At 49.8% G+C, this 27,501-nt stretch overlaps 1 long non-coding RNA gene across 2 annotated transcripts in view; it reads right to left on the bottom strand.

Annotated features, from left to right (window-relative positions):
- LOC125402755 (uncharacterized) overlaps positions 1 to 27,501 on the bottom strand; it is a 64,991-nt gene that overhangs the window by 20,069 nt on the left and 17,421 nt on the right. The window lies entirely within an intron of this gene.

The following is a 27,501-nucleotide window of genomic DNA, read 5'->3' as shown; positions in this document are numbered from 1 at the left end:
TTCTCCTGGTTTCTCTTCACGTAAGAAAATACCTGCTTATTTTCTTCTTCAGATTCTCCAGTGAGAAGTCACTAACCAGGTCCCCTCCATTGTCCCGAGTACAGTTAAAAGCTAGGATGTGGCTGGGTGGTGGTGGCGTACGCCTTAAATCCTAGCACTTGGGAGGCAGAAGCAGGCAGATCTCTGTGAGTTCGAGGCCAGCCTGGTCTACAGAGTGAGTTCCAGGACAGGCTCTAAAGCTACAGAGAAACAGAGAAACCCTGTCTTGAAAACAAAACAAAACAAACAAACAAACAAACAAACAAAAGGTAGGACGCGAAGGTGAAGAGCAGCAAGCTACCAACCAGCTGACCACTGTGTGGCCTGGAAACGCTTAAAGCTTTCTGGGTAGGGCTCCTATGAGGAGCTTGGCGAGGCTCAGCTGGAGAACTGTTGATTCTTTTATTAGATGCAAATCAGAAAATGTTTTGTTTAGGCCAGAGTCTCAGCAGGAAGCAGACACGCCCCTTCCCTCCACCCAAAGGGACAGGAGAGTTTAAGGAAGGGCCTGTTTATAAAGAGGGGAGGGCAGGCAGCCTAGAGAGCAATCCAAAGGGAACCGCAACACTGTAGGAAGCTGTGGCCCGGAACCCTGCATCCCCCTGCAACTGCAGTTGAGTGCTGCCGGAGGAACACTGGCAAGGCTGAGCTAGGTAGGGAAGGAGCTGGGGGACAAAGCCTCCCACCCCCATCACTCTACTCCTCTCTGTACTCAGCTGAGGTCTTCAATGGGCAAACGCGGTGGGAAACTGGGGAAAGCTGAAGTCTTCCACCTGGCTGATCTCCACACAGTTTCTACACATGTACCACGGCATGAGTGCTCATATACACACATGTACTCACTCATACACAATAACAAGAAAAGGGATTCTAGCCCAGGGTTGGGGTCCGTGTTATGGACTGACACCCACCTCTATTTAGCTTAGTACTTCGAAGGTAAGTGTACATATTTATAGAAGCAGCTGAATTCTCAACAAAAGGCTCAATGTGGCCGCCGTACCAAGGGGCTGGGAGCATGGCACACACTTTAAATGCACCTAAGCTGATGTGGCAGGGCTTACAGATAACACGCTAGGTTATTCACACAAATGAACTCCTTCTCTCCTAAAGGGCACAAAAATGCCAGTTGAGAAAGAAAATGGGCTGGGCGGTGGTGGCAGCCGCCTTTAATCCTGGCAGAGGCAGGCCAGCCAGGTATACAGAGTACATTCTGGGGTAGCCAGGGTTATACAGAGAAACACTATTCCAAAAGAGGTACCCCCCCCCCGCAAAAAAAAATCAAATGGTATAAAACTCTCAAAAAAGCAGAGAACAGTGAAGGAAACATGAACGGCTGAGTCATTCAAAGCCTGGAAGGAGGAAAGATGGGGAGTGATGGCTACCAGAGGGGAGCAGAGGGGTGCACTTGTGGCTGCGAAGCCTCCGTGCCCCTGGAGCTTCAGAGGAGCTGGGGTTTGTAGACGAGAGTATGGAGACTGGGAATCCCGCCCTGTACCCTGCCCAGGTGGCAGGACAGAGAAAGGGTGCAGGGAGGGCAGGAGAACGCAGGGCGAACGTGGGTGGAAGGCTCAGGCTGCACTGAACATATGACAGTAAGACTCGACTTCCAGGCTGGGCGGGTGGTCCAGTGAGGAAAGCCCTTGCCATGCCAACGTGAGGACCGGAGTGTGGATCTTTAAAAACCCACATCAGTGAGCTCTGGGTGTGACTGAGGGATTCCAGATCAGTGAGGATTGTGGAGACTGATTGAGAATGATTCTTTTTTTTTTTTTTTTTTTGGTTTTTGGTTTTTGGTTTTTCGAGACAGGGTTTCTCTGTAGCTTTGGTGCCTGTCCTGGAGCTAGCTCTTGTAGACCAGGCTGGCCTCGAACTCACAAAGATCCGCCCGCCTCTGCCTCCCGAGTGCTGGGATTAAAGGCGTGCGCCGCCACCGCCCGGCCGAGAATGATTCTTAATGCACACAGATATACACGTGCTCATGCATGCTTGTGATAAACAGAACACAGATGGGGACACACACACACACACACACACACACACACACACACACTCAACTTCCTTGAATGGCTCAGGGTTCACGATTGACGCTTCACCCACTGAGAGTTGAGTCTGTTTTCTTCCCTGAATTCAGGCAGACTTGTGACTAGAGCAGAAGAAGTGAGACTTACGTGACCCTAAGCCTAACCCTTCTGAGGCTAGTCATATGACTTTCATGTTTCTGGGCAGAGCACTCATAGTGAGCTACCAGGCAAAAGTGGCACCCGCCAGTCCACTGTGCCAGACAGGTCATGTCATGTGTTGTCTCTGGTCAGAGGCACACCATAGACCATCTGTCCATTCATCCCTGACTGTCTGGGAACTTGCTCTGTAGACCAGACTGGTCTCGAATTCACACAGATCCACCTGCCTCTGCCTCTCAAGTGCTGGTATTAAAGGCATGTGCCACCACTGTCTAGCCAAGAGGTGGTTACTCCTGCAGAATGACTTAGGGATCCCTTAAGACTCCTGCCTTTCCTGATCTGGATGTGGGCAAAATGGTGCCAAAGATGGGCAAGGAGCCAGGACCTGGAGCCACGTGACTTCTCTCTGAAGGACTAGAGCTGGGCGGTCTCAGCAGTTGCAGAAGGCAGACAGTTGACCATCTGAAGCTGTGACAGGCTAGCCTGAGGTCAGCAGCTCTTCTACCAGGAGCCAGCAGTAGGGTGTGGAGAGGAACAGGCTAGCTGGCGCTGGAGCAGGTCCCCAGGGTGTGTCTTTTCCTCATTTCCAGCACTTCTCCTCCCTGCCTGGAGCTCAGAGAGTCTAAAGCTTTGTGCAGGGGGCTATTCAGCTGGCTTGCCTACCCAAGTCAAATGCTCTACAGCTCAAAAAAAAAAGTTTTTAAATTTTGATTTACTGTTGAGTGAAAGGATGAAGGTATCACACGTGGAGGTAGGAGAACCAATGTTGTGTAGAGCTGGTTCTCTGTTCCCACCTTTCTATAGGTCCAGGGGATTGAACTCGGGTTTCAAGGCTTGCATCATCAGATGGTAGGCACCTTTACCCACAGAGCTATCTTGTCACCTCTCCTCCCTCTTCAGTGGCTGCACTAAAAATACATACGGTGAAAAAAAAAATCCACATACATTTAAAAGAAATGTATGCCATCAGTGCAGAAGTATGCTTTGTAGAAAACAAGGAAATACTGAAATGACTCATGATTCTCTTAGCCCTACCCCCAAACAAAACAGAACATTAAGGCTTCTGGAAGAGTCCTCCAGGTCCATGTGTTCTGGGTAGACACTTGCTGAGCGCTCAGCACGTGAGAGTCTGTGCTGCAGCCCGGGACGTGTTCCTTTCACCAGGTGTGGGAGACAGGCTGAGGCAGGTCACGTTGTCCTGTTCCCAGGTTGGCTAAGAGACTGGTCGTCTTCAACTTTCCAGGATGCAGGGTACCAGCTAGGTGATGTAAGGTTTTTCTATTTTCTTTTGTTCACAACCAATATATCCAAATATACTGCCAGGTATAGTGGTTTACACCCATGATCCCAGCACCTGAGAGACAGAGGCAGGAAGGTCTGAGCTGACTGACTACACAAGGAGCCCAAAGCTAGCCTGGGCTACAGGACAGCCTGTCTTAAACACAAACAGACAACTAGAAATCATAGCGCACGCCTTTAATCACAGCATCAGGAGGCAGAGGCAGCAGAGTTCTGGGACCAAGCTAGCTTGGTCTACATAGTGAGTTCCAGGCCAGTCAGGGTAACATTGTGAGACCCTGTTTCAAAACACAAACAACAAACCAAAACAACAGATATGCCTGTCCCGATAAATGTGTGCAGATGCCACTCTGAGGCCTGACACACCCTTGAACAGATGTACAAATTCTGAATACTTCCTTTTCTGTTTTAGAATTACATTTATTTATTTATCATCTGGTGTGTCCTTGAATGGGAGGGGCACACATGTTGTCAACTGAGTGTGGGTGGTCAGAAGACAACCTGTGGAGTGGGGGTTCTCTCCTTCTACTGTGTGGGTCTTGGGGAATCAAACTCAGGTCTTCAGGCTTGGTGGCAAGCACCCTTACTAAGCATTCTAAAAGGCTCCGGAGTAATTTCTTTTTGATGTTTCCCATTGCTTCCTGATGTTTCCTTTATAAACAATGTAGTTACAGACACCTTTGTACATTCTCCTTTGCCTAAATATGATTATCCCTTAGTTCTGTGAAGCCCATTGCTTGGTCCAACGCGGGACAGTTTTAAAGTTGTCTAATCACATCAACAGTACCCCCCGCTGCTCAGCAGTCACCCTCCCCAGCAGTCCCCACCAACAGTCCCCTCCCAGTAGGTCCCCCACATCAACAGTTCCCACATCAACAGTCCCCCCTCAGCAGTTGCCCACATCAACAGTCCCCCCAGCAGGTCCCCCACATCAGTGGTCTCCCATATCCACAGGTCCCCCACATCAGCAGTATATTGTAATAGAGATGTGCTGCCTACATCAGCTAGCCACTGAATATTTTCATTTTGTCATTTAGACTGAGGTTCAGCAGGAAACCAGAGGAATCACATGCTGGGACTGGGGTGATTTTAGTGAATTCTTAGTCTAGAACTAAACTGTTTAAGGCCTTCCTTGACTTCAGAGCACCATGTAGGATCTCTGGAAAGAGCTGGAAAGGGAAGCCTTTGGGTGGTGGAGCAGAAAATCTGTCCTGTGGGTCCACAATCAGGCATTTTCCCAAGCTGTGTCTAGAACACGGTCTGTCACTCTGAAATCACTGGCTCTGTGGAGCCCAAGTGACTGGATCACTGGGAGGGAAGGGTCCTCAGGGACCCCTGCCCTGCTGGCTGCTGCTTCCCTCTCTCCTTGCATGAGACCCATGCAGGATGGGGCCATCTGGTCTTGGGCTTCCTGCCTCTAGGAAAAAGGAGTAAGAATGAACTGTTGCCCCTGACAGGTTATCTGATCTCAGGTGTTCTGCTGTAGCACCAGAAACCTGACTAATCTTCAAGCGCCAAAGACCTCACATCACCCCTGACGTTACTGAACTGTCCCCTAACCCCAGGGTTCACTCTCTGTCCATGAAGTCAGCACCAGTCCCCTGGGACTTCCTGGGCCACTTTCCCAAACCTTTAACACGGGAAATCCCGAGCTAGCCACAGCCTGACTGCTCTCACCTCCATGCTGCTTTCGCCTGAGCGGCTGCACACGCTGACGCCTAGAAAAGGAACAAAGGGAAGTGAGCAGTGGGCACTGGGATGGAAGGTGAATGAGGCAGGCCCATCTGCGCCAAGTTCTCCTGGAGCCACTGAGATGTGGGCTAGTGAACACAAGCTGAGACAGACAGTGACGTGGCTTCCACACAAGGCCCATTCTGAGGTTTCCTTCTCACTTGGCCTTGAATGCTCGTAAACTGGGAGAAGCCCCAGCCCTCCCCCAGCCCTCCCCCATCCCGTTTCAAGGATCAGTAAAGAGGAGCAACCTGTTTATTTATCTTTACCAATGAAGCCACTCACCAGCCACTTACTGAACACCCTATGGTCATATCACCCCGAATGTGCCCGATCTCATCAGTTACTTATTGAACACCTAGTGTACACGCCAGGCACTGTTCCAGGGGAACAGAAGTCCCTCCCCTTAGGGGGTGTGTGGTGTTCTTGGAAATACTAAAGTCTGAATAAAAAAACAAACAGAACACAGCAGTCACAGGTAGTAAAGTGCTATGGAGGAAAAAAACACCCAGAAAAGCAGGAGAAGGTAGAGGACATTGAGAAGTTTAAAATTCTAAATAGTGGGGCTGGAGTGTGACTCAGTTGGCAGAGTGCTTGCCTAGCACATACGAAGCCATCGATTTGTGTGGTGGCATGTGCCTGTGGTCATTACACTTGGGAGACAGGGGCAGGAGAACTCAAAGTTCAAGGTCATACTTGGATACGTAGTAAGTTCAAGGGCAGGTTAGGCTGCAAGAGAACTAAAACAAAGAAAAGGACGAAAGAAAGTACACACACACACACACACACACACACACACACAGGGATGGCTGCAGATCTAAGAAGGTACATTGTGCAAAAAGAACTGAAAAAGTGAGGCCATGAACCCAAAGGGTTAATGGAAAGGTGGTTCCCAGTGTCAAGAACAACAAAGGCAAAGGTCTGGAGGTGACCAGTGAGGTCAGTTGTGATCAGAGCAGTAAGAGGCGAGGAAAGCCACTGAGGAACAGGAGGTAGGGGGAAGGAAGGGACTCTGGCCAGCCCGGCATAGCAAACATGGCTCTGGCAGGCCTTGCCCTTTCCTCCCATTCCCTCTGCCCTGCTAAAAACCATTAGATTACATTCCTAAAGCTCGTCTCCAAGGTCTGTTCCCTTATTTGGTCACTTATTTCTCTTGAGGTCGACTACCAGGGTCCAGCTGTCAAAGTATTGAAGTCTGGCAATCAAAAGCCCCCATTGGCTCACCTAATTAACATGTCCAATCAAAATTAAATACCTCGTCTCATCCGGGGTTTCCCCTTTTACCTTTATAAACTGCCATTTGCCTATGGGCCACATCTGTTTCCTCTCTATCCAGAGGCAGCTCTCCCCCTCCAACAAATACCCTTCCCTCTCTTCCTTGTTCCCTTCCCCTTGCCATTTGTCCCTCTGGGGCAAATACATTTCCTTTGTGTGGAGAACTTGGTCTTTGGGTCCTGAGCTGGTACCAAGTGTTGAGAGAGCAGGGCCTTAGAGGCAAGCTAGAGGGCTTTATACAGAGAGACGATGTAACGTAACAGTTCGTATTTTAGCAATGATCATCCTGGAAGCACTGTTGAGAATAAACTTAGGAGCAAAGGTAGAACCATTCAGCAAGAGAGCCCACCACCGCAGACATGCTGGGGATGGTGGTGGTTTGGGTAGAGCAGGTAGCATGGAGGTGCTGGGATGTGGCCAGATTCTAGAAAGCAGAGCTAACAGGCTGAGGGAGGACTCCTAGGACTGGGGTTTTTTCTGGTTTGATTTCTGGTGTTGTGATAAAACCCTGAGCAAAAGCAACTTGAGGAAGGGAGGGTTTATTTCACCTTACACCTCTAGCTCATAACCTATTAAGGGACATCAGAGCAGGAACCTAGGGCAGAAGCCATGGATGCATGATGCTTGCTGGCTCCCTCCCTGGCTCACGCTCTGCTTGCTTCCTTATACAGCCCAGGCCCATCTGCCTAGGGATGATGTCACCCACAGTGGGCTGGGCCCTCCTACGGTAATCATCAACCAACAAGAGGATGGATGTCTGGAGAGGAGATGTGGACAACAGAAGCCCCTCCAATGGCTTGGCAAAGGTGACCGAGGACTCACAGTCTGTAGGAGGGACAGTAGGAGAAGGGCTGCCAGGGAGGGTGAGCAGCCCACAGAGACAGGCCATGTGCTGTGAAGATGGATGGAGCACCTTGCATACCTGGTCACTGCAGGACCAGCAGAATGGATGGGATGAACATGTCTCAAGTGCAGCCTGTTCAGAAGAGAGAAGCTAGAGGCAAAGGGATGGAGAGTGCAGACCACAAAGCTGGTCCATTCACAGCACCTATAACTGGAACCATCGACAGGACCAGGTTCTCCCAGTGTCAAGCTCCATCCACTTCTGGGCTCATAAGCCTGCTCTCTCTTGGCTTCTCGACTCCTGTGATGTCAGTTCCAGCTCACATTATCATGTGAGTCTGGACAAATGTCCTGCTGAGAAAGTCCCCATGTTCTTATAAGCCAAGATCTCATCTGCTCTTCCATGATGGTGTGTGTGTGTGTGTGTATGTGTGTGTGTGAGGCTCAAGGACTAGTTAGTCAGGGCTCCTGTTCTGTTTCCCAGGGCTGCCTTCTGTTGCAGAGGACCAAATTCAACTAACATGCCATTAGCAGAGAGGTAATTTCAGATGCCAATGGGCCTGTGAGGGCAACAACGTAGGGTGAGGGACAGAAAGGACGGAGGAGCCTCCTGTTGCAGCCTGCACTGTCTCTCTGGTAATGCTTGAATAACTAAACTGGGCCAATTCCCCTCTGAGGCCTCTCTTGTAGGATCTGCCCTATCGGCACTCCGTACCTTGGCTGGGGCCCTCTGTTCCCTAGCCACAGACAAAGGGAGACACCCCACACTGTGGACTTTTCCCTTCGCAGCTACAAAAGACTAAAAGACAATATGTTTTCACTGATGGATTTGGGAAATACTGAAATCAGAAAACCCCTCTCAGAAGACATTTATAATTCTCCTTCTCAGCAACAATTACAGTTGACCTTTGGTATATACTGTGATCCCAGCACTGGGGAGGCAGAGCCGGAGGACCACTACGAGCCCAGCCTGGTTTCCATAGAAAGCTCCTGGTCAACACAAGTGAGACTTGGTCTCATAACACAAAAACAGGACAAAACAGACAGCAAAAGCATTTCACAGACATTCTTCCAGACATTTTCTTTTCACATATTTTCAGACAGGGTTTCATGCTGCACAGGTTGACCTTGAACCCCTGACCCCAATGATTCCACTTCTCAAGCCTGGGATTATAGGTGTACATCACCATGTCTGGCTTGCAATGTAAAACTGGGAGGAGAGGAAGGAAATCAAGCTGTATGTGGTGGCACAAGCTTGTAGTCTCCTGCTCAGAGCTGAGGCAGGAGGATTGCAGGCAGTTTGAAGTCAGTCTGGAATGTATAGTGAGGTCCTGCTTTAAAACAACAAGGGGCTGGAGAAGTAACTCAGTGGTTAAGGGCACTGGCTGCTCTTTCAGAGGACCCAGGTTTGATTCCCAGTACCCACGTGGTGGCTCACAACTGTCCCTAACTCTAGTTCCAAAGGATCTGAGGTCTTTTTCTGACTTCAATGGGCACCAGGCATGCAGGTGGCACACAGACATATATGCAAGCAAAATATCCATATACATAAAACAGAAAAATAAAATTTAGTTACAAAACCAAAAAGAGAAAAAGAAATTATAACCATTGTTTTGTGGCTTGAATTTTTACTAAAATCTATTATGAAATGCTCCTGCCATTGAAATTTCCTCTTAGGGATAACTTCTGTCTCTTAGTACTTTCCCTGTGTCTGCTCACAGTATATTACCCAATCCCCAAACACTGACTATTTGCCTTGATTCTAGCGAGTGCCACCAGAAGTCAGTGTGGTAATGAACGATCTGGTGTCTTTTTTTCCTCAGAAGTGGGTGGAGGCTGCAAATCTTGGACCGTTTCCTTCAGTTATTAATACAAGTGCCACTGTCTGGTGCCATAGTCTCAAGGCAGAAGTAGGTGATGGAGGAGGAGATGGAGCTCCAGACGCCGAGAGACTTGGCTGAGAGGCTAATTCTGACCGGCCTAGCCTTTCTTCTCCCTTAGGGACTGTGCCTTAGGAAAACAATAGGCTCCTCCCACTGGCACCGTGAAATCCATGGGGATTCCCCACCTCAGCCAGCAAGCAAATGTCCTTCTCTGACCCCAGGAAAGAGCCCACTCCAGCCCCTTGGGGAAATCCCCATGGGAAAGCTCCTCCCCACCCCTCCGTGTGGGGGGGAATCCTGGCTCTGGGTCAGGGCTGCAGGGACACTTCCAAGCTTGCCCCTCATCCCATGTAGGGCTGCCAGGGACAGTTTGTACCCTCAGAGTTCCAACTCTGAAGGCCAGCACACCTGGGAATGTGCTGTGACTCTGACACATTCCAGCTCATCCCAGAAGGTGACCACCTGGGGATGGCATGTGGCAAAGGGGTGGGATTCTGCCTACTGCTAGATCTGTAACCCTCAGCTCGCTGCAGTAGTCCTCAGCAAGGACATACCACTCCAGAGGCCTCAGCTAGCTCATCTGCAAGATGGGCACAATAACATCACCCTCACAGGCTTGTCGTGAGGATTAAATAAAACACTGGTAAAATACACAGGGGTCTGGTGTTCAACAAACACGGGTATCCAAAGGACTGGAGCATGGCTCCCGCCAGGCCCGTGACACAAACAGGAAGCTCTGCGGAATCAGCAAACCACTACACTCAGCCACTCTTGACATAAAATGCAATCCTCATCCCCAGCTCAGTCCTTACAGGACAGTGTAAGGACAAGTGTCATTCACGTGAAGAGACCAGGAGCAGTCATTATCTCCTCTTTACTAAAAAGGATACCAGCCTTGCCTGGGTCGCAGCAGGAAAAGGCTGGGCTAGATCAGTGCTGGGTTCTGGTCCCTGGGGGCGCACTTCGCTGTAGGCAGCCGGCTTGCAGCAGGGAGTTTGAGTGGAAAGGGAGCAGCCTCTTCACAGGTCTTTGAGAGAAGGCATGCCCTTGGGGGCAACAGCACCCCTCCACCATCACCCAGCCCCTGTTACACTCATCTGAGTCCACGTCATCTTCCTGTAGATCTTCCTGCAGAGAGCAGCTGTGAGCCTCCAGTTGTGCAGGGTGTGGGGGGGGTGTCCCAGGCTCTCTCCATCAGTGGGGTCCTGCCAGCAGGGGACTCTAGGACCCGCAGCTCAGGGTGGGCATAGGGACTGCCAGTGACCTGCTTAGGACCTGGCTGACCTTATTGTGAGGTAGAAATGGCTCCCACCAGACAATAAGCATCTGGATTTAATAATTACTGTGTGCCTAGGACTAGGACACCAGGGTGTCTGGTGTGGTGAAGGCTGAATAAAAGAGGCAGCTAGACTTAAGTCAAGGGTAAGAGGGAGGGAACAGAGGACTCAGGGTTTGGGTGGCCTAGACTAGTGTCCCTTTCCTCTCGTAAACAGAACACCTGTTGAGAAGCAGGCCCCACCGCACCCAAGAGGTCACTCTGCAGAAAACCGACGCCCAACAAGGGTAGCTGATTGGAATTCTCAGTATGCGGGGTGGCAGCTGGCATCTGCCTTGCATGCCTGAGCCATCAGGGCAAAGGCCCGTCCTATTGATCCAATGTGTCCTGGCTAAGGTGGCTGTAGACGGGGCAGCGACCCTTCCTTTCTAGCATCTGTGGAGTGTCTCCCTCCCCGACTCAGAACACATGGTTAGCCTTCCCTTCCTTAGTCACAGGGAGAGCATCTGGAAGAAACTGGGTGTCTAGGTGCTCCTCCACCAATGGGGCTGGGCTGGTTACACGGCAGACCGTCTTTGCCCACCAGCATCTGGGAGTTTCCTAGGCCACAAGAAAGGAAAACAGCTTTATTATCTCCTTGCTCAGACTGTGGTTTTTCCCTGAGTGGTCAGACTACTGACACTTTTCAGCCTGTCACCCTCACTGTGCCGCAGACTGCATGACGGCCAGTAACCCCGATGCCCATGCATCGTAGTACACATGCTTGTCACCCCAGCTATTAGGGATGGCGAGATCAAGGCTTGCCTGGGTTACAGAGTGAGTCCATTAGCCAGCCTGGGCAACTTAGTGAGACCCTGCCTGGAAGCAACTCTCTCTTTCTCTCCCCCTCTCTCTGTCTCTCTCTCTTGAACATATCCGCAAGAACAAAACTGCTAGTATTAAACATCACGGTGAAGTGAGGGGAAGATCTGCTGATTGGAGAGCCTCTAACCTCAGGGGCGGGTCCCCTTGAGTGTGAAGCCTGAGTCTCGCTGTGGCTGCGTCACATGGCATAGATGGGCGCTGAACCTCACGCAGCTCAGCAGGCATGTGCAGATGTCTGTTTTGGATCGATGTGGGGCCAAGTGCTGGGAATGGGGTCTGTGAGGCTGGGGCTGTGTGCAGGGTAGGGTGCGGGGAGTATCCTGATCCTGCCTGGTGGGCTTAGGAGAAGCGGCCACATGCACACGCACATGTTAAACCAGGTTCTTCCCTCTCCCTTACAACCTCCCCTTAGTCGGGCCTGTGAGGCTGTGCTGGGGCTGTGCCTGCGCCTGCGCCTGCGCCTGCGCTGAGAGCAGCACTGACTTGTCCAGCTGGCTGACCCAAGGGAAATTCTACCCTCTTTGAGTCACCACACAGCAGGAGCTTTGCACAAGCGCTGGACTACAAACAATCATTGTGCTTGCTTCACCATGCTGCAGCACTTCCAAAATCCCCCGTGATGTGCTGGGATGAAATCTGGATCCAAAAACTTCCCCATGTTTCCCCCAGCTTGAACGGAGTGATGTCCTACCAATCACATGCTACTTTATGAGTCTGACTTCCCCGTGGAAAAGACAAGACCTTAGATTCAAGACTAGGAGCGTACTGTCGGGTCCAGGAGAAAGGGGACAGATGGCTAACTATGGTGCTATTAGTGCACCTATTAGCACACTGGCCTCCAGGATCACTCCGTTTGTGTGGCTGCTCTCACCCCATGCCCTACTCTAAACCTCTTCATTGACTTTGCTTTCCTTCCCCAGTTTCTGATTCTTTTATAACTCTGCCATTTCGGTCATTTCAGACCATCTGTTGGTCTTCTGCTCTTGGCTCTTGGTCTGCTTGCCCCCCACCCCTTCTATTCTTTTCTTTGGTTTTTTGAGACAGGGTTTCTCTGTAGCTTTGGAGTCTGTCCTGGAACTCACTCTGGAGACCAGGCTGGCCTCAGACTCACAGAGATCCGCCTGCCTCTGCCTCCCGAGTGCTAGGATTAAAGGCATGTGCCACCACTGCCAGATTCTATTCTTTCTGGCTTCCCCCCACCCCTCATGGCCCGGTTCTGTCTACTGGAAATGCTCAATGTACTATTTTCTCCCTGGCTCTGGACTCGTCTAGATGCTTCTGGCTGTACTCTCCCTCATAGCTACGATAAAAACCTTCTCCTCACTCATACTTTGGAGAAATCATCTCCTCATCCCACCCACTTATGATCTGGAGTGGCCAAGCCCTTCCCCACCTCTTTGGATGGGAGCCTACCAGTCACCCTTGTCAATTGGCCGAGAGGGTCCAACCTACCAGATGAACACAGGCACCACTCACATCCTTCTGCAAAAACACTGCTCCGGGACTCTAGGGCTGGTTTCCTTTGTCTCCAGCTTCATGCTAGACACACAAAGGAACAGTGCGCAAGTTCTAATGTACGGCCATGTGTCACTGCTGTGGTCTGCACAGTTGCTGACTGAATTAAAAAAAAAAATGAGGACACGACACCCCCAGGTATGACTGAGGAGAAGGTTTGTTGTAGATAATGAGGGAGAAAACAGTCAGAATGGACGTGGGCATCAGACTGAACCAGGCCCTGAGACTTGGAGCGGGGTGGTACTGAACAGACGACAATGACACACAAGAGTGCTCACAGGAATCAAGCGAGCCGAGAGAATGGGAAGCCAAAATGGCTGGGGTGACACAGAAATCAGAGACTGGGGAAGGAAAGCGAAGCTCTGGGGCTACAGCGGTTGAGGTGGGGGATGGGATATGACAGCCAGAATGACTCTGTTGAGAGTGTTGTGAGTACAGACAGCCGGGACTGGTGGCAGCCAGGGTCCGCTTTGATGTGTTAAATAGGTACCTCAGGCATTTTGTCCCGAGTTTGAGACCTGAGTTGCGGCTTTCCTCCTACCTCTATTCCTGAGTGCTGAGATTGCAGACCAGGATGTGTTGGGACATGGGCATTGCTGAAAAAGAGTCTAAGCTCCATCAACTGGAGAAAGCCCTGTGCCCACCAAGGCTGCCAAGACTCCAGCGAGAAGAGCAGATTCTTGCCATGACTCTGGAGCCAAGAGCCCTGCCTGTTTCCTTCATGTCAGACCGTCAAATGGGAGGACTGAGCATGGAGTGAAGGATCCCTCCCCAACGGGACTAAATCCCCAGGAGACCTGATAGCTACATCTTGAGTCCCCGCTCTCTCCTGATGACAAGACACAGCTGCTTGTAGGAATGGACGACTGGGACCGCATCCACCCCCCAGCCTGCTGCTACCATCACTGCCCTCTTGAGAAGCCAGGCCCTGCCCCCAGCCCCAGTCAGGAGGAAGTGAATCTGTATGGCCGGCCTCTCATGAACTCTAAGGCTGGCTCAAGACACCGATCTGTTGAATAATTGAGCTTTTTTTCCCCACCCAATGTTTTCAGAAACTGTTGTTTAAAAGATATAACCACCCCAACTGTTTACACGACCCTTGGGAAGTCTTCACAGCCGGCATTCTCAGTTGGCAACTGCAGCCAGGGCTGACGTGGAGACCTCGCCATACCGTGCTCTGGCCTTCCGTGATGGGGCTCTGCATTTTGCTCTGATTTCTTTTTAATTTGCTTTTCCTGGCATCTGGTGCTCCACATCACACGTGACAGGCTCTGGGTCCCTGGACAAGCTGCCCACCAGTTAGGTCTGAGGGTGAGGTCCTTAGAATGACGAGGTAATAACAAACGTGGGGGGTGTCATTCAACAGGTGCCTGCTCTCACTGGCGCTCCAGTCCTCTCCGGAGGAGGGTGTCAGCATACGCTGTCCAACTCTTAGGGCTAACTCTTTGGATCTGGGGACTCAGGATCCATCAGGTCCCTGTTCCCAGTTACAGGGGAATGCAAAGTTCTTGGGGATATTTAAAAGCAAATGTGAGGTCTGGGCTTCTTTTCTGAATCACCTTCAGGGTGTGACTCCGTGCTGAGACTAAGCCCAGGGAATCAGTCCTTTGTATCAGACAGGCTGCTGTTGTCTGCACTAACATAGTGGTGCCCTCACTGACGTATTGGTGCAAAGGAATGACGTGCCATCTGAGAGCACCTGAGGTGCCATCCCAGAGATTACGCTGGGGCTCTAGAGATAGGCTTCTCCATGTTACACAGACGGCAAGATTCCCAATAAAGGTCTGGGGAAATGGTCAGGAGCACTGGCTGCTCTTGCAGAGAACCCAGCTCTGGTTCCTAGCACCTGCACGGAGGGTCACAACTGCCCCTGACTCCAGTTACAGGAGATCTCATGTCCCCTTCTGGACTCCATAGGCACTGCTTGCATATGACACACTTACATATATGTACGAAAAACACTCCTATGTATAAAATAGAAACAAAATCCTTTAAAAGAAGAATTCTGAACAACTCCCATGAGGCAGTGCCAACATCTCTGCCAACCAGGGCCTCCTGACTTCCACCTGCGCTGAACACCCTGCGGGAGAAGGTGGAAGGACAGGCGTAGCCTTCACGTCTGGGAAAAAGGGAAGACTCAGGGCTAGAGAGACAGCTCAGAGGTTACAAGCACTCGCTGCTTTTGCAAAGAACCTTCGTTTCCAGCACCTACGTCAGGTGTTCACAACCACCTGTAACTCCAGTTCCATGGGTCCAACAACCCATGTTGTGTGTGCATGTGCACACAGGCCACATATACCCCCCACCACACACACACAGAGTAAGAATTCTGAAAGTCCCCCTTTATTTGGCCAGGGCCAATGCAACGAGATTTGAAGAAAAAAAAGAAAGAGTGGGATTGGGGTACCTTTCCCACTCATGGAGAAAAAAGAAACAGAAGAAGACAGTCTCTAGTCTTAAATTTTTGACTTGGCCATAGACGGGTGATTCCCAGCCACAGTGAACTCTATCCTCACTTTTCCTCCTACCTTGCCTTGTCCAGGAGGGCTCTTGCATACAAGACTCTGCCCACATGAGGTTCCTCTCACACAATGGCACCCACAAGAAGCCCCTCCTACCTGAAGTCCTAGACAACCTAACACTTTCTATTGCTTGCGTCCTGCAACACTAAGGACCTTGTGGAAGGGCAGGATAAGCAACTTAGCCAGCATTGCAGTACTGTGTGTTCACAGTGTGCCAGGTTTAGAGGCTAGGAGGGGCAACAGTTATTTACCTGAGAGAAATAAGTAGTCGAGGGCCTATGGTGGGAGCACAGGTTTGTAATCTTCGTACTCAATAAGCTGAGGCAAGAGGTTTGTGAGTCTGAGGCAGGCCTGGGCTACCCAACCAAAACAAATGCAGCTAAGACACTCTAGTCTGGAGACTACTGACCTAAAAATAGCACCACGGGAACAGGAAAGGACAGATTTTGCAGAGTGGTGTCAGGAAATCGCAATGAAGCCAGATATTGAAAACATGAAGGTTTCTGTTGAGATAGCTGGAAGGAACAACAGAGGCAGAGGACCAAGGAAGCAAAGGCTGGGTTTGGGTAGGGATGGAAGGTTGTGTGGCTGCTGGCATGGGGTTAGGCTAGAGGAACCAATGCACAGGCTTTTGGAGACCAGAAAGGGAGGTAATAAAATCAGGCTTTGATTATGGTGGCTGTGGCGCCTGCAGCTTCAGGGTCCAGACAATTCTCAAGTCAAAGCCACTGCCTCCGTGGCTGGATGCCCTGGTGCAGGGAGAAGAAGTCCTGAGTGTGTGAGGTCCTGAGTGTGAGATCCTGAGTGTGTGAAGTAAGCCCTGAGTCAATGTGTGTTGTTGACACGAGCCGGCTGACAGGAGCCAGGAGCCAGGAGGCAGCCATGTCAAGAACACTGGCCTCAGATCCATGAGAAAATAGCAAAACTTTCCTCTCTTCCTCTGCGGTGAGGTTCAGAAGAATGGCAAAGCCTTCTTCTGGTTCAAGTATGAATGTCGATAGTATGTGCAGAAAATGTATGTAATAACCTCACCACCTTGTCTATGTGTATGTAATAACCCCTTCTCCTTGTCTGTGTATGTAATAACCCAACCTCCTTGTCTATGTGTATGTAATAACCCCACCTCCTTGTCTATGTGTATGTAATAACCCCACTTCCTTGTCTTGTCTATGTGTATGTAATAACCTCACCACCTTGTCTATGTGTATGTAATAACCCCTTCTCCTTGTCTGTGTATGTAATAACCCAACCTCCTTGTCTATGTGTATGTAATAACCCCACCTCCTTGTCTTGTCTATGTGTATGTAATAACCTCACCACCTTGTCTATGTGTATGTAATAACTCCTTCTCCTTGTCTGTGTGTATGTAATAACCCCACCTCCTTGTTTATGTGTATATAATAACCCCTCCTCCTTGTTCAGCTATGTAATAATCCTGTCTCTCTGTCCTACTGTATATAATAAACACGCTAAGCTTCCTGGGTACTGTGCGCTCTCCACCAGAGAGCCTGGGCTACCTGATCCCAGCTTTTTTGTGTGTATGTATAACGGTCATTTCTTCATACCCTAGCTGCCTCCAAGTCAGGTCAATTTCTGGAAGCCATGTCAAGGATGTGGCAGCCTAGGCCAGTCCACTTCTCCCTAGGGAAGGGATCAGTCATTGGGCTGGTTGGGATGTCTGAGGTCAGGTCAGTCTGAGGTGTCTTTTAGAGATCGCCCTTCTGTCCCCCTCCTTTCCAAGAACTAGATAGCAATCACTCTCACAAGGCTACCTTTCTCTGCCCACCTCTCCCACTGTATCTTTCAGTAAATCAGCATTTCCAGTTTTGCTTGGGGTCTGCTTCCCAGAGGATCTGGGACTGGCGGGGGTGCTGGTGAGATGGCCTTTGTGGGTACAGATGCTTATTGTGTACACCTGACAACCCGAGTTCAATCCCTGGATCCCACCTACAGGTGGACAGAGCAAAGCAATGCCACAAAAGTTGCTCTCTGACTTCCACATAGGCAACCGTACAGAATAATAAATGAAATGGAAAAGTGACTGAAAAGGCGTTGGCGGTGGATGTTCAGTACTCGCTGGCAGTGAGAAGCTGAGTATTTTAAACAGAGAAAGCCACAGCCAGATCTGAGTTTTATGAACATAACTCCAGAAGTGGGGTGACGGATGCACCGCGGACTGACACAGGGCAGCAGGAAGCATGCGCTGCCTTTTTGTTTTGCTGCTTCAGCATCTTTTCTTATTTCTAAATAATTTTATTTTGCTCACACCCCCCAGCCACCCTGCTTCTCTACCTTGATGTCATGCCTGTGTATGTGCGTGTATAGTTAAATCTCAATTATGCACAGACAGGAACATGCCATATATTGTTTTTCTACCTTGCCCTTCACTTCACCTGCTGTATCTCTACCTCTTCCCTCACATTCTTTCTTCTGCTTTCTACAAAGCAAGTACAATTTATTGTATGTTTCTCCCATAGCTCTACAGTCCCAGTATTAGGAAACCATCTTACAGAAATGCTACCCTAAATGTATAAGAGCATGAGAACAAGGATGTTTCCAGGTCTCTCTAGATAGGAGCAGGACACCGGACAGTCTATTAGGGAGAAGATGAAATACTGGTAAGATAAAACAATGAAATATGTACCACGGAACAGTTAAAAAGATACAGTGGCTGGGCATGGTGATGGACACCTTGAATGCCAGCACTTGGGAGGCAGAGGCAGGAGGACCTCTGTGAGTTCAAGGCCAGCCCGGTCTATATACCAAGTTCTAGGCCACACAGGGCTGTAAAATGGGACCCTGACTCAAAATAAGTAAGTAAATAAAAATATAACATGGGGACTGGGGAGATGGCTCAAGTGGTCAAAGCCCTTGCTGCACCAGCATGAGGACCAGAGGTCAGGTCTCCAGAAACCCATGTAAATGACAGGCGGACATGCTGCTTGCCTGTAGTTCTAGCCTTAGACGGTAACAACAGAGACAGGGGACTCCCAGAACAAGCTGGCTCGCAAGACAGGCCATACTGGGGGGCTCTGGGTTTGGTTGAAAGACTTTGACTCAGTGAGTAAGGTAGAAAAGAGATTGATGACGGTTTCTGACAGCAACTTTGGTCTCCATATGCATGAACATACACAAGTATACGCACCCATACATACATGAGAAAAGGGGTGTACATACACACATGCATACCACACACGGGTAAAAAAATAAAACAGGTCTCTATGCACTGTCTTAAAGGATGCACACTTACATACTGAGATTGGTAAAACTCCAGTTGCTGGACAAGGAATACAATGATCCCACTTCCGTGAACAAGCTCTGAAGTCAGGTAAGGTAGGACATACATGTAATCTCAGTACATGGATGAACTGAGACGCAGAGAATCATGAGTTAAAGCCAGCCTAGGCTATGTGGAGAGAGTTCTTATCTCAAAAAACCAAGGGCGGAGAATGTGGTTCATTGAAGAACACTTGCCTAGCATGCTTAAGGCCTAGGCTTGGTCCCTCCCAAACCCCTGTGTTAGTTTTAATGAGAATGGTCCCCATGGGCTCATATATTTGAATGCTTAGTCCCCAGTTGGTAAACTGTTTTGGAAGGATTTCAGGGTGTGTCACTGGGGGAGAGTTTTGAGGTTCCAAAGCTCACCCCAGGTCCACTGTCTGTCTTTTTCTGTCTGCTGCCTGTGGATCAGGATGTAAAGCTCTCAGCTACTGCCCCAGCACCATGCATGCCTGTCTGCTCCCCATCATAATGATAATGGACTGACCCTCTGAAGCTGTAAGCAAGCCCCTAGCTAAATGATTTCTTTTATACAAGTTGCCTTGGTCATGGTGTCTCCTCACAGCCATAGAAGACTAACACAGCCCCTATGGTGTGGGAGAATTGCCTGTATTCTGTCAATCATATTTTAATAAAACGCTGATTGGCCAGGCAGACAGTATAGGCAGGAAAGCCAGACAGGAAGTAGGGGTGGAGCAAAGAGACTGGGAGTATTCTGGAAGCAGAAGCTCCCTCTGCCTCTCCTGCGCAGACCACTGAAGAGGCAGCATGTAACTTGCCCAGCTGAAAAAGGTACCAAGCCAGATGGCTAATGTAGATAAGGATAATGGGGTAATATGTGTCATAAGAACTAATAAATAGCCTGACCTAATGGGCCAATCAGCTTTATAATCTTATGGAGTCCTATATGTGATTTTCGTTGGGAATTGCCAGTTGTGGGGTACCGGGCAGGACAGAAACCCCAACAAGCCGGCCCTCATGTTACACCCCTAGTTTACATTTGTTTATATAAGTAAGTTTTGGGGGAGGAGTGTCAACTTTTTATAGCGTTTTCCTTGGGGTGTTGGGTAGCTCTCTCACTTTTTGTTTTGGGATACGGTGTCTCTTTCTAGTCCTGACTGTCCTGGAACTCATTCTGTAGACCTGGCTAATTTCAAAGTCAGAGAATGGACTGCCTCTGCCTCTCAAGTGCTGAATTTAAATTTCAATTTAAAAAGCTCCCTAATAGGCTGGAGATGGAGCCCAGATGATAGAACGCTTATTGAACATGCATGCAGCCCTGGGTTTGGTTCCTCGTACCTCATAACTAGGGGCAGTAGTGGATGCCTATAATACTAGCACTTGGAAGTTCAAGGTCATCTTTTGCTATGTAGCAATGTTGAGGCCAGTCTGGGATGCATGAAACCGTGTCAGACCAACCAACCGAACAGCCAGATAACCAAACAATCAACCAACCAACCAACCAACCAACCAACCAATTAACTATCACCAATAATAACAACAAAAACACCAAAAGCTCCATAACTAATCAGAAAAAAATAAGTGTTCTTCATAATGCCTTTCTAGAGAAGAAATAATAAAAGGTTCCTAATAGTGGGAAGAGCTATCAATGGCTGGTCTAGCTAAACAAAAATCAGAGACCAGATAGACTAGTGCTGAGCACAGGCTGGTGGAGTTCTAGATTCAGAAGCCTGGGCTTCTTTGGGTAGTAGGTAGATGGCCATAGAGGCAGGCAGGGAGTGTGTGGGCTGTGCTCATTTCCAGGAGCCTCAGATCAGAAAAGGTCGCATGAACATGGGGGATGCTGGCCTCTGTGAACAAGGGGGATGCTGGCCGCTGTGAACATGGGGGATGCTGGCCTCTGTGAACATGGGGGATGCTGGCCTCTGTGAACATGGGGGATGCTGGCCTCTGTGAACACGGGGATTCTGGCCTCTGTGAACACGGGGATTCTGGCCTCTGTGAACACGGGGATGCTGGCCTCTGTGAACAAGGGGGATGCTGGCCTTTGTGAACACGGGGGATGCTGGCCTCTGTGAACACGGGGATGCTGGCCTCTGTGAACAAGGGGGATGCTGGCCTCTGTGAACAAGGGGGATGCTGGCCTCTGTGAACACGGGGGATGCTGGCCTCTGTGAACACGGGGATTCTGGCCTCTGTGAACAAGGGGGATGCTGGCCTCTGTGAACATGGGGGATGCTGGCCTCTGTGAACACGGGGATTCTGGCCTCTGTGAACAAGGGGGATGCTGGCCTCTGTGAACATGGGGGATGCTGGCCTCTGTGAACACGGGGATTCTGGCCTCTGTGAACACAGGGATTCTGGCCTCTGTGAACATGGGGGATGCTGGCCTCTGTGAACACGGGGATGCTGGCCTCTGTGAACACGGGGGATGCTGGCCTCTGTGAACATGGGGATTCTGGCCTCTGTGAACAAGGGGGATGCTGGCCTCTGTGAACATGGGGGATGCTGGCCTCTGTGAACACGGGGGATGCTGGCCTCTGTGAACACGGGGGATGCTGGCCTCTGTGAACATGGGGATTCTGGCCTCTGTGAACACGGGGGATGCTGGCCTCTGTGAACACGGGGATGCTGGCCTCTGTGAACACGGGGATTCTGGCCTCTGTGAACACGGGGGATGCTGGCCTCTGTGAACAAGGGGGATGCTGGCCTCTGTGAACAAGGGGGATGCTGGCTTCCGTGAACACGGGGGATGCTGGCCTCCGTGAACAAGGGATATGCTGGTCTCTGTGAACACGAGGGATGCTGGCCTCCAAGAACAAGGTGAATGCTGGCCTCTGTATCAGAGTTTAGGAGAGCAGTGGGGGTTAGAAGCTCACAGCCTTTAACTGGTTAAGAGTAGACTGGGTGCTGGGCAGTGGGGCTGCATGCCTTTAATCCCAGCACTCGGGAGGCAAAGGCAGGTGGATCTCGGTGAGTTTGAGGTCAGCCTGGTCTACAGAGTGAGCTCCAGGACAGCCAGGGCTATATGGAAAAACTCTGACTCAAAAAAAAAAAAAAAACTAAACTAAACAAACAACAACAACAACAACAAAAAACCCCGAAAATTTTGTCTACATGAAAAACTAACACCAATACTTTAAAAGGAAACTCAGACAAAGCCCAAACACAAGTAAAAATGGAGAATGCATAGCAACAGAGAATGATTAGCCTATATGTAAAATACGCAGATCAATAATGACAACAATTGTACTGCAAATGACAAACAAAATGTTGTGATGGTCTAGTCTCTGGCTCAGCCATTATAAAACAGCAAACAACAGTGGCTTAACCGAGATAGACATTTCTTTCCAATATAAGAAGTCATTATTCCAGGATTGGTGTGCTGGCCCCAGAAGTCATTAGGGTTTTAGGAGCCTTCTAGTTCACCCTCCACCTTTATCTAATGGAAACTCTCATTCTCATTGTCTGTGGTGAGTGCCATCACACCCTCATTTTAAAAAGTAAGGGTGTGTGGGGGGGGTGGGGGTTGGAGAGATGACTCAGCAGTCAAGGGCACTGGCTGCTCTTCCAGAGGACCTGGGGTTCAATTCCCAGAACCCACATGGCAGCTCATACCTGTCTGTAACTGCAATATCTGACAAACGTGCAGGCAAAACACCAATGCACATAAAATAAAATGAATAATAATAAAAACAGGATGTCCACTGAAATGGCTCAGCAGGTAAAGGCACCTGCCACTACTCTGACAACCTGGGCCAGATCCCCCAAACCACACGCGGTATACAAGAAGAGACTCCTGCAAGCTGCCCCCCGGTTTCCACACCCAGATATAGCATTTGTATACACCCTAAATACATTAAAAAAGAAGAAAATAATTTGGTTTTTCTGATAGTGTTTCTCTATGTAGCCCTGGTTGTCCTATAATTCACTCCACAGACCAGGTTGACCTTGAACTCAAGATCCACCTGCCTCTGCCTCCCAAGTGCTGGGATTAAAGGTGTGTGCCACCCAGCTATTTGGTAGATTTTTTTTAATGTATATGATCATTTTGCCTGCAAGTATATGTGTGCCACGTACATTCTAATGCCCCTAGAAGCCAGCAGAGTGTATCAGATCCACTGCCTGTTTTTTTTTTGTTTTTTTTTTATAAAAAAAAACTTTAAAGTGAGAAGATTTATAAAGGGTCAGTCTTCTGTGGTCTCCTCCAGAAAGGCTGGTGAGGCAAGAAGGGCAGCCGAGTTCCAAGGTTTAAAAGGTCTATGGCTACTGGGTAGCCTAGGTCCCAACAGTGACTTTCTGGCCGGTGTCCTCGGAGTATCCAACCTCGAGTGATCTAAAAGTGCTGGGAAAGGCCACGCCCAAGGGTTCTCCAGCGCTAAACTGCGTCTACAATTAAATTTTAGGTGATTTTGAAAGTTCCTTAAAATAAAAAGTAATATCCTCATGCAAACTGAATCAGCAGTTTCAGGATTTCCCTAGTTTGGGGTGTCACCATAGATCATGAAAGCCAGCCACCGAAGAACCACATCATGTGCCATGTCTCTGCCTCTGAGCTGGAATAAAGTGTAGGCCTAGTGCTGAGAAGTGGGGAACAACACTAGGGAACCCCAGGTTACCTTCCTGGCAGACTGAGAACTTTATTGCAGCCCCCGGGGGCTATGATGCCAGAGATGTGCCCTTCAGAGCAAAGGACAGATCCTTGGGCATAGCAAGCATGGGGCACTGACAGTCACACCAGCAGAATGCCAGCCCAGTGCAGCAGGTATTTCCCTTTCTCCATCCATGCCAGCCACCAGCTATTTCTCACAGTTACCAGAAAGTCTACTTCATGTTTAAAAAAATGGTTGTGAATTGAGAAACAAAAGACTAGAGTAAACAGATGTAAACAGATACACGAAGTCTAGGGGAGATGAATTCTGGTGTGTGGGAAGCAATCTAACCTAATGACAAGACACACACACACAGACTCACACAGACACACAGACACTGACAGACACACACACACAAACACACAGACAGACACACATACAGACACACACATACAAACACACACAGAGACACACAGATACACACATACAGGCAGATAGACACACACACAGACACATACAGAGAGACACACACAGAGAGACACACACAGATACACACATACATACATACAGACAGACAGACAGACAGACACACAGACACACACACTTTGGAACTGCTGGAATTGAGATCTGCTCTGCTGTTTACCTGCCACCAAACCCGAGCATCTAAGTTCAATTCCCAGGGTCTACATGGTGAAAGAAAACAGACTCCTACAAGTTGTCCTCTGAATTCCACAGGTGTAGTATAGCATACGTTCCCCACAAACCAACACACACATACAAATAAATGCTTTTTTGTTTTGTTCTGTTTTTCAGAATGGTTTCTCTGTGTAACAGCCCTGGCTGTTCTGGAACTAGCTCTGTAGTTTAAACTCATAGAGATTCCCCTGCCTCTGCCTCTCAAGTGCTGGGATTAAAGGCGTGCGCCACCACTCCCCTGCTAAATGTAATTTTTTTTAAAAAAAAGAGTTTAATACCCCCTTGATCTCTACCCAGTTACTGCATCCTCTTTGCTTGGAGCCCAGAACTCCTGCCAGGGGCCCTACCAGCACTTCTGTTACTCCTTCTTTCCTTCACACCACCATCAAGCTACAGGTCCTAACTGCTCCCCATTGTTGATATCCCTCAGAAACTTCACTCTCTGGGGCTGCCATAGCCCCTCCCACACTCCCATAGCCAGCCCACCACTGGACTTTACATGAGGTAAGGACTATCTCAGCCCCATTTGAAGGCAAGTTTAAGAACCTGAACTCAGATCTCAGCTCCTTTACCACATTGAGCAATCTCAACCAGTCCCAAGGGAATAAACTTTGTCCTAATCTTCGTTGTTTCTTGCTAGTGCTCTCCACTGAGTAAGCCTGACCAGAAGCCAGAGGCAAGGGTGATGGTGGTACAGCCCATCAGTTGGCTCCCAGCACTGGGCTTGTGCTAAGGGCAGAGAAAGGGCCTTTATGGACAAATGGACTGACCCTCTGTTTAAGCAAAAGAAAGAGCTGGGTAGTGGCATCACACGCCTTTAATCCCAGCACTTGGGAGGCAGAGACAAATGAATCTCTGTGAGTTTGAGGCCAGCCTGGTCTACAGGGAGAGTTCCAGGACAGCCAGGGCTACACACTGACTCAACACCCCCCACCAAAAAAAAGAAAGGGGTGGGGAGAAGGAGGAAGGCATGTGGTTAGCAGTGTCTGAAACAGTTGAGGCCACAGAGTCCTCAGTACATGGTGGGTCTCTCTCTCTCTCTGTGTCTGTCTCTGTCTGTCTCTGTCTGTCTCTCTCTCTTCCCTCCTGCTTATTTTCTGGTTGTCAACACATCAACTTAAGGTGGCAGTCCTTAAAGTAAGCAGGTGTCTGTCACCATGCACCTTGGAGTGTTGCTAAGAAGCAGTGTGTGTGTGTTACAAAGACAAGCAGAGGCTCTGGGACTGGGGCTGAGACAGGGGAATACAAAATGGGGAAGGAAAAAGAGGAAAGATGGAAAACTCCAGCATCCTCAGCAGGCTGGGGTTGCATATATGATTATCTCATTGTTAAGTCTGAATATGCATTCACTGGGATGCGGTAACCGCTTCTTTATAGTTTTCCAACCCAGTGATGTGCCTGAAAGAGATCTGGTAAAAAAAAGTCTCCTTGACCTACATGCAAAGCCTCTAGACTGACAGGCTGGAACTGTGTAGCCCCGCCCACGAAGAACCGAGCAGTTGATGTGCCCTGGGTCCTTGCTCCCTCACACCCTGGTGCCCTGTTGAGGTTCATCTCTATTCTGATCTGACAAGTGGTTACTGGCAGGGATTGGTCCTCCCATGGGCTGGCTCTCTGGAAGGAAGCGGTCCATGGAGAGTGGTCCGAGTCACAGTTCATAAGCAGCAACGTGAGGCGAATGGGGCAATGGCACACTTAGTAGATGGATACATGCTACTGTTAACTGTCCGCTAATTTCATTTGATACAAAATTTCTATGTTTGCTGCTAGATTGGGTGCCTCAAAGAAACCCAGAGATTCTAGAGTGTTGAGCTGCCCTGGCAGCCGGCAGTAAGCACAAAGCAACTAATATACATAACTGGTTTCTTCTTCCTTTTCTGAACTTCCTATCCTGAGCGTGCTTATGAGCTGCCTGGCTGGGGGCAGGAACTGCCTGTCCCTCCAGAGCTGTCCAGACAGGTCGGCTCTCAGCCAGGCTCCCAGAGAGGGCTAATCTTTTTGTTAGGAGCTGAAATCTTGCTCTTGTCTCAGACCTCTGCAGAAACTGCTGTGCCAGCTCAGTGGAGGGCCTGGTCTGGAGCCTCTGACTTGCCCTGGCCCTTCCTTGAAGTGCTCTGGTTTACTGGAAATCATAAACGGAGAGGCGGCCGGCCTTTATCACACACGAACCGTGTACTCTTAATAGCTAACAAGCAGGGACTGGCCTCCCTGGTGACTCCCAGCGACTGATATTTGCACCTGGTAATTGAGGTCAAGTCTACTTCTTTTAAGTCACATGTTTTGCTTTAGGGCAGGAAGGTGTTAGAGCCACTTGTTGCAAAGAGGCCAGGAGGGGATCATAGTGCGGCTGCAAGCCAGTGCTGGCAGCAGAGGCTTTGGGTTCATGAGGCGCAGGGGCAGCACTAGCAGCTCCCGAACACCCCTCCTGTCAGAATCCACACCAACATTTCCCTCAGAAGGCTCAGGGCAACCTGCTTTCCTCTAAGACGCCTGCGCAGGGAAGCCACTTTGAGTTCTTACCATATTACCTAGCTGGTTAACAAACAAATTATGTCTCTTGAATAGCCACATAGAAATACAGGTCATTTAAAGGTGTTTGAATTACAGTCCAGGCCCCACCCTGCCCAGACACCTGATCTCATTCCAGCCTTTGCTTCATGGCAGGTGTTTATCTCCAGGTTGTCATGGAAACTGCTGGTATCAACAGCAGCACAGCCAACATGACTGGGTAGGCAGGCCGGCAGCCTCACAGCTTCCTGCGCACTGGAGCTCCCTGCTGGCCACTGGGCATCTGGGCTCCAGGCCCTCCAACAGTCACTTGCATGCTGGAACCACCCGAGGCACACAGCAGAAACTAAGTAGGGTGTGTTTATTTTCGGGTGTCAGTGGTGTTAGTAGAGCAGATCTGCACTTCCGGTCCTGTGGGACTATAGACTTAGGGTGACAATGGCCTCTGATTAACCTTGTTGGGGGACTGGCTAGCTGGGGCCCACGGACCACTTGCTATACTCTCTCAAAGGCAGATGCATGTAAAATTGGTGAGGCAGGCCCAGCTGCAGTCTGCGGGGCGGGTGGGGATGGTGCCCGGCTCCTGCTCAAGCTAGACTGCACATGCAGCCAGGGCAGCCGCCTGCACTGCCACCTGCATGCCGGTGAGACATGACCTCACCACCTGTCTGTCCATGCTTCTGCCAGAAGACTGAGCAAGCTCTCAGAATGGATCTCTTACTCTCCAGAATGGACAGCCAGCCTCAGGAGAACACTGTTCTCCAGGCCCTAAAGAGGCCAGCAAAGGAGGAGCCAGCCCTGGTCCCTGGAATATTCTAAGACCGGACGGATTTTCTCCAGTTGTGACGAACAGCTCAGTCTAGAATGGGAAGGGGGTCAACCCGGGCCCTTGTTCGCTGAGAGTCACCGCTTAGACCACTGCCACGCCCAGGGGACAGTGCAGACACCAAGACAGGCACTGTCATGGGCTCACGAGCTCAGGTGAGCTGTACAACAACAGGGCCGCCTCGGGGATCATCGCAATCTGTTTTACCACCT

Source organism: Myodes glareolus, chromosome 9 (assembly GCF_982192425.1).
Source record: "Myodes glareolus chromosome 9, mMyoGla1.1, whole genome shotgun sequence".
Classification (NCBI taxonomy): Eukaryota; Metazoa; Chordata; class Mammalia; order Rodentia; family Cricetidae; genus Myodes; species Myodes glareolus.
The sequence above is the reverse complement of the archived record's forward strand: the minus strand, read 5'-3'. Positions and strand labels throughout refer to the sequence as shown.